Below are 8,142 nucleotides of genomic sequence, written 5' to 3'. Positions count from 1 at the left end.
CCCCTCACCCCCCACCCCCGTTGCCATCAAATTCTTGTTCATGTCTCTGAGTCTCATTTTTATGTCCCATCTATATGTGGATTCATATAGTTCTTAGTTTTTTCTGATTTACTTATTTCACTCCGTATAATGTTATCAAGGTCCATCCATGTTATTTTAAATGATCTGATGTCATCATTTCTTATGGCTGAGTAGTATTCCATAGTATATATGTACCAAAGTTTTTTAATCCACTCGTCCTCTGACGGACACTTGGGCTGTTTCCAGATCTTTGCTATTGTGAACAATGCTGCCACAAACTTGGGGGTGCATTTTTCCTTTTGGAGCCGTTCTATGGTGTTCTTGGGGTATATTCCTAAAAATGGGATAGCTGGGTCAAAAGGCAGTTCGATTTTCAGTTTTTTGAGGAATCTCCATACTGTTTTCCACAGTGGCTGCACCAGTCTGCATTCCCACCAGCAGTGCAGGAGGGTTCCCTTTTCTCCACATCCTCGCCAGCACTTATTCTGTGTTGTTTTGTTGATGAGCGCCATTCTGACTGGTGTGAGGTGATATCTCATTGTGGTTTTAATTTGCATTTCTCTAATGATTAGTGATGTTGAGCATTTTTTCATATGCCTATTGGCCATCTGTATGTCCTCTTTGGAGAAGTGTCTATTCATTTCTTTTTCCCATTTTTCGATTGGATTGTTTGTCTTCCTGGTGTTGAGATTTACAAGTTCTTTATAAATTTTTGTTATTAACCCCTTATCAGATGTATTGTCAAATATGTTCTCCCATTGTGTAGTTTGTCTTTTTATTCTGTTCTTATTGTCTGTAGCTGTGCAAAAGCTTTTTAGTTTGATATAGTTCCATTTGTTTATCCTGTCTTTTATTTCACTTCCCCGTGGAGATAAATCAGTGTGATACCTCCCACTTTATTCTTCTTTTTTAAGATTGCTGGGGCTATTCGTGTTCTTCTTTGGTTCCATATAAATTTTTGGAATATGTGATCTATATCTTTGAAGTATGTCATTGGTATTTTAATTGGTATTGCATTGAATTTATAGATTGCTTTGAGTAATATAGACATTTTAATGATGTTTATTCTTCCTAAGCATGAGCACGGTATATGCTTCCACTTGTTTGTATCTTCCTTGATTTCTTTTATCAATGCTTTATAATTTTATGAGTACAAGTCTTTAGTCTCCTTGGTTAAGTTTACTCCTAGGGGCCCTGGCCAGTTGGCTCGGCGGTAGAGCATCGGCCTGGCGTGCGGGGGACCCGGGTTTGATTCCCGGCCAGGGTACATAGGAGAAGCGCCCATTTGCTTCTCCACGCCCCCCTCCTTCCTCTCTGTCTCTCTCTTCCCCTCCCGCAGTGAGGCTCCATTGGAGCAAAGATGGCCCGGGCGCTGGGGATGGCTCCTTGGCCTCTCTGCCCCAGGCACTAGAGTGGCTCTGGTCGCGGCAGAGCGACGCCCCAGAGGGGCAGAGCATCGCCCCCTGGTGGGCAGAGCATCGCCCCTGGTGGGCATGCCCGGTGGATCCCGGTTGGGCGCATGCGGGAGTCTGTCTGACTGTCTCTCCCCGTTTCCAGCTTCAGAAAAAAAAAAAAAAAAATTTACTCCTAGGTACTTTATTTTTTTCGTTGTAATAGTGAAGGGGATTGTTTCCTTAATTTCTCTTTTTGACTGTTCATTGCTGGCGTATAAAATGCCTCTGATTTCTGAGTATTGATTTTATATCCTGCCACTTTGCTGAATTCATTTATCAAGTCCAGTAGTTTTTTGACTGAGACTTTAGGGTTTTCTATATACAATATCATATCATCTGCAAATAATGATAGTTTTACTTCTTCTTTTCCAACTTGAATGCCTTTTATTTTTTCTTCTTGTCTGATTGCTGTGGCTAGGACTTCCAGGACTATGTTAAATAAGAGTGGTGAAAGGGGGCACCCCTGCCTTGTTCCTGATCTTAAGGGGATTGCTTTTAATTTTTGCCCATTGAGTATGATGTTGGCTGTGGGTTTGTCATAGATGGCTTTTATCATGTTGAGGTATGTTCCCTGTATTCCCACTTTACTGAGAGTTTTGATCATGAATGGGTGCTGGATTTTATCAAATGCTTTTTCTACATCTATTGAAATTATCATATGGTTTTTCTCCTTCTTTTTGTTTATGTGATGAATCACATTGATTGATTTACGAATATTGTACCAGCCTTGCCTCCCCAGAATAAATCCCACTTGATCATAGTGTATGATTTTTTCCATATATTGTTGGATCAGGTTTGCTAATATTTTGTTGAGGATTTTAGCATCTATATTCATCAGAGATATTGGCCTATAATTTTCTTTCTTTGTGTTGTCTTTGCCTGGTTTTGGAATCAGAATTATGCTCGCCTCATAAAAGGAGCTTGGAAGTCTTCCTTCCTCTTGAATTTTTTGAAATAGTTTGAGAAGGATAGGAGTTCTTCTTTGAATATTTGATAGAATTCAGTTGTGAAGCCATCAGGCCCCGGACTTTTCTTTGTTGGGAGTTTTTGATAACTGTTTCGATCTCATTTGGTGTAATCGGTCTGTTTAGGTTTTCTGATTCTTCCAGATTGATTTTTGGAAGATTGTATGTTTCAAGGAATTTTTCCATTTCATCTAGGTTGTCTAGTTTTTTGGCATACAGTTCTTCATAGTATTTTCTTACAATATTTTGTATTTCTGTTGTGTCAGTTGTTATTTCTCCACTCTCATTTCTAATTTTATTTATTTGAGTCCTCTCTCTTTTTCTTGGTGATTCTAGTTAAAAGTTCATCAATCTTGTTTACGTTTTCAAAAAACCAGCTCCTAGTTTCATTGATCCTCTGTATTGTTTCTTTAGCCTCTATGTCATTTATTTCTTCTCTGATCTTTATTATTTCCTTCCTTCTACTACATTTGGACTTTACTTGCTGTTCTTTTTCTAGTTCTTTTAGATGCAGGGTTAAGTTGTTCATTTGAGCTTTTTCTAGCTTCTTAAAGTGTGCCTGTAGTGCTATGAACTTTCCTCTCAGTACTGCTTTCTCTGTGTCCCATAAATTTTGAGTTGTTGTATGCTCATTGTCATTCGTTTCTAGGAATTTTTTTATTCCTTCTTTGATCTTATTCTTAATCCATTCGTTATTTAACAACCTGCTATTTAGTTTCCATGTGTTTGAGAATTTTTGAGCTTTTCTGTGTAGTTCATTTCTAGTTTCATGCCGTTGTGATCAGATAAAGTGCTTGATATGATTTCAATCTTCTTAAATCTGTTGAGACCACTTTTGTGTCCTAACATGTGGTCTATCCTAGAGAATGTACCATGAGCACTTGAAAAGAATGTATATTCTGCTGCTTTAGGGTGAAAGGTTCTGAAGATATTTATTAAATCGAGTTGATCTAGTGTGTCCAATAAGTCTGCTGTTTCTTTGTTCATTTTCTTTCTTGAAGATCTATCTAGTGATGTTAGTAGGGTATTGAAATCCCCTACTATTATAATATTGCTGTTGATCTTGCCCTTTAAATCCATCAAAGTCTGCTTTATATATTTAGGTGCTCCTATATTAGGTGCATAGGTATTTATAATAGTTATATCTTCCTGTTGGATTACTCCCTTTATCATTATGTAGTGGCCTTCTTTATCTCTTACTATATCCTTTGTTTTAAAGTCCAATTTGTCTGATATAAGTATTGCTACCCCAGCTTTTTTTTCATTTCCATTTGCATGAAATGTTTTTTTCCATCCTCTTACCTTCAATCTATGTGTATCTTTTGTTCTAAGGTGTGTCTCTTATAGACAGCATATGTACGAGTCCTGTTTTCTTATCCACACAGCTACCCTATATCTTTTGATTGGATCATTTAATCCATTTACATTTAAGGTTATTATTGATATGTAGTTGTTTATTGCCATTTTATTTTTTAAAGCTGTATTCCTTTTTTGCTATATTCTTTTCCCACTTTGATCTGTTTACAACAGGCCCCTTAACATTTCCTGCAGCATTGGTTTGGTTGTAATGAATTCCTTGAGTTGTTTTTTGTCTGGGAAGCTTTTTATTTCTCCTTCGATTTTAAACGATAGCCTTGCTGGATAAAGTAGTCTTGGTTGTAGATTCTTGTTCTGCATTACTTTGAATATTTCTTGCCATTCCCTTCTGGCCTCAAGTGTTTCTGTTGAGAAGTTGGATGTCATCCTTATGGGGGCTCCTTTGTAGGTGATAGTTTTTTTTCTCTTGCAGCTTTTAATATTTTCTCTTTATTGCTTAGCTTTGGTATTTTAATTATGATGTGTCTTGGTGTAGGTTTCTTTGGGTTTCTCTTTAATGGAGTCCTCTGTGCTTCTTGTACTTGTGAGAGTTTCTCCTGCATTAATTTAGGGAAGTTTTCAGCTATGATATGATTGAACAAAGTCTCTATCCCTTGTTCTTTTTCTTCTTCAGGAACCCCTATGATGCGGATGTTATTTCTCTTCATGTTGTCACAGAGCTCTCTAAGAGTTTCCTCAGACTTTTTCAGTCTCTTTTCTTTTTTCTTCTCTGCTTTCATGCCTTCATTCCAGTTGTCCTCCAACTCGCTGATTTGATCCTCAACTCTATCTATCCTGTTTTTAATTCCTTCCATTGTGGTCTTTATTTCTGATATTGTATTTGTCATCTCCATCTGATTCTTTTTTATACTTGTTATTTCTTTATTTAGGTGTTCATAATGACCATCCATTGTTGTTCTAAGATCCCTAAGCATCCTTACAATCATTATTTTGAACTCTGCATCTGGAAGTTTGATTATTTCCACTCAGTTCATCTCCTGAAGATTTCTCTTGTGGTTTCATTTGGATTGCACTTTCTTGTCTTCTCATTGTCTGTTTTTGGGTGTTTTGTTTGTAGAGTTGGTTGAGTCTAGGCTTGGTGTTGTCTGCCTCCAGTTTTCAGTTGTGTTATTTCTAGGTTTTCTTGGGTTGGTATCAGCTATTATTTGTAATCCACTCTCGGATTTGGGCAGCTTTGAAGTCTTGATTTGTTTGTTTTCTTAGCAGGTGATAGTCTTGTTTACTGATCTCAGCAGGGGGCTTCCTTGAAACTGTATCCAGGAATGCAATGGGTGTAACCTGAGACTCTGAAGGCCTCTTCCACTAACTAATCTCTCTGGGGGCAGGGTGTTTTCTCAGCTTCAGTACAGGGACGTGTATCTCAGATCTCCATGGAGACCTGAGTTATTGCCCCTCCTCCCCACTTCTTGTTTTCAGTTCTGTCTTGTTGTGCTGATTGGAGCTGGAGAGATGTCTGGAGATCTCTGATCCGGAAGCAATTCAGTACTGTTTTGTGGGGAAGGATCAGTCCCTCCCCCAGCTATGTCCACCTCCAGCATGGATGAGTCAGCTTTTTTTAGGTCGTCTCCTGCATTCCTTAGCCCCTCACACAGTCTGTCCCTCTCTCTTTCCTTTCCACTTGGGAGATAAGCTGGTCTTTTCAACACACCTCACTCCCTGGTCACCAGGCAAGTGGCTGTGAGCAGTATTTACTGCTCTTTTCCCTGGAGTGAGATCCCCTCTGGGCTCTCAGCCTCACCGCCCCCCCCCCCCATTCCTGTAAGCAGGGGAGATTCAGTCACTCCCTACCAGGTTCGTTGTGGCTTCTTCTTTTCTTCTTGGTTTTTGAGAGTTGTTCTTGTAGTCCAGAGTTGGTTTTTCATGCTGATTTTTCCTAAATTGATTTGTATTCCAGTTTGGTGGTGGGAGTGGGTGTCTGTGCTTCCGCCTACTCCATTGCCATCTTCAGGTCTCGCACATTAAGACTCTTTTTTTTTTTTTTGTACATTAAGACTCTTGAGCGAGGAGATGATTCTGGGTTGCCAGGCTGCCATTGCAAATGGTCTTGGATAAGCAGAGGAAGAGTGAGGAGGAGGCACATAAAGAGTGTAATGTGAAATTGGCGGAAGAAGCTGGACTGCTGGAGGCCCCCAAAGCTGCAAGAGACAGGTACACTAGGTGTGCTTATACTGTACATGTGCACACATTTGTGAATGTGCTTGTAGGAAAGTTGCTGCAAGGGGAATTATGGGGTCCAACTGTATGTGCTTTTCAAAATTGGATATTTTTACCAAAATTCCTTCCATCTTGGAGGTCCTAATTTTGACTCCTGCTACTTAGGAACAAGCCTGCTTGGTGCCCCTCACCCTGGGCCACTGTCCATCCCCTCCTGGTCTCACACACACAGTCTGCAGATAGGTTGTGCCCTGAGTCTAGGTCTGGCTGATAGAACATGAACAGAAGTGATGTGTGCCAAGCTCCCACACCTGAGGGTAGGGTGTGCCTTCTTCACTTGCTCTCTGCCTTCCCACAGCTGGGAGCTGATTTCAAGGCCCTGGGTAATGGTGGAGCCCCTTGGTGGGAGGAATTACTACTCAAAGAATTACTTCCCACCACCCAAGAACACCCACACGGGGTGATTCCATGGGTAAGAAACGCAGTCCTGTTGCATCACGGCAAGTAAAAGTCAGCATCTGCCATTCCACCCTGACTCACACACCGTGACACCTCTTCTTATATAAGACAGCAGACCCACTCTTCTGAAGACACACGGGGAACGTTAGTCACGTACATCCATGTCAAGTGTGGTGTTAAGTGCTATTTATTCTTTGTCATAGTGAGAAAGTGTCCTTCATCCCATGGATTACCCAAAGCTGGATTTTATATGGGATGGTCATGTCACCAGCTGAACATGGAGGTTTCTGTTATTAAAGAAGTGGAGAAGAGATTGGGGAACCATGACAGTCTCTGCCAGGATGCACAAAGCCCTTAGCACAGCATCTCAAACATTTGACAGGACTGATCAACTCCAGCCTTGCCTAATAACTGTGCTAGTGAGGGTTTCTTGGGCTCAATCCCCTAAGAGGGAGAATGGCATAACCAGGGCATCTTCTCTGTCTCATTGTGCATGATAGGAGGCTTCCTGAAGGAGGTGGTCTTGGGCAAGCTGGTGAGGTAAGGTTGCAGTAGCTCAAGCAGAGGTGTGTCAGGAGCAGGGTCACCTGGGTAGAGGAACCAGCAGAAGCTGAGGTGGAGACCACACCTGAGGAGCCTGTTTGAGAACATCTTAGGTCAGGATCCCTGGAAGCATACCCGAAATGGGGAGTCTTGTTCTAGGACTGTGAAGGGAGGCTCTCCAAGGGGAATGGGGAGTCAGGATGGAGCAGGAAGAAAGCTCAGAGGGTGCAGCTTGCTCCCTGGAGCCCTGGGGCATGGCATATCCCTAGCCTGGGCTCACAATCAAACCCAGGTATGGGGACTTCGGGGACAGATGTGCTGGCCTCCCCACCCAGGTGGCTTCCATTTGGCAGGGGCAATTCTCCAGGGATGAAGTAACAGCCAGCAGTCCACAGCAGTGGGTGTGGAGGGGGTTAGGCATCAGCCCAGCCAAGCAAAAGGGTGGAGGCAAGTGCTCAGTAGTGACCACCACGGGGAAGAGTGGGCAGCTCTGCTTGGCAGGAGCATAGGGCACATTGATGGCAATCCTCATGTTGCTGGGGGTAGGGAACCACGGAATGGCCAACAGGGCCCTGCTCACAGCATCAGCTAATCAGCAGATGAGTACCAAGTTCCCACTGTGACCCAGGACTGACCTTTCCCACTAGAAGGAGGAATTTGGACTGAACTCTGAAGTCAGAGGGGAGTCCTCAGGGTGACCAAAGGCGAGAGGGCACTTGTCGTTCTCTGACTGCCCAGCATTAAACCAACCTCCTGTGATGTTTGGGGCACCCTCCCCTGTACGATTCTTCACACTCTGCCTCCGATTACAGATGTGACAGCTTGGGCCTTCTGTTCCCGACTGCCATCTGCCATGGCATAGCTCAGCTTAGCAGCTGGAGCTCCTGCCCAGGACTCTGACTCAAGAGAAAGTGAGAAGTGGAGCAGGGGGCTGGAGGGTGGTGGGTCTGCAGCAGCAATGTGGTGTTTTGGTTTCCTGGTGGCCTGGTCCTTTGTCCTGCCCATTCCCTGAGCCTCCCATAGACTCCCTGAGCTCCGCAGTACCCTTCCAGTACCTCACTTAGCTGCCTATGTGCATCAGAGCCATCTCTATCTGCCACCAAGAGCCTGGAAAGTGATGGGCCCGTACATGCAGGATTTGGGGAACTAAAGAAACTTGAGGCAGAGGT

The sequence above is a fragment of the Saccopteryx leptura genome, chromosome 2 (assembly GCF_036850995.1).
Source record: "Saccopteryx leptura isolate mSacLep1 chromosome 2, mSacLep1_pri_phased_curated, whole genome shotgun sequence".
Classification (NCBI taxonomy): Eukaryota; Metazoa; Chordata; class Mammalia; order Chiroptera; family Emballonuridae; genus Saccopteryx; species Saccopteryx leptura.
The sequence above is the reverse complement of the archived record's forward strand: the minus strand, read 5'-3'. Positions refer to the sequence as shown.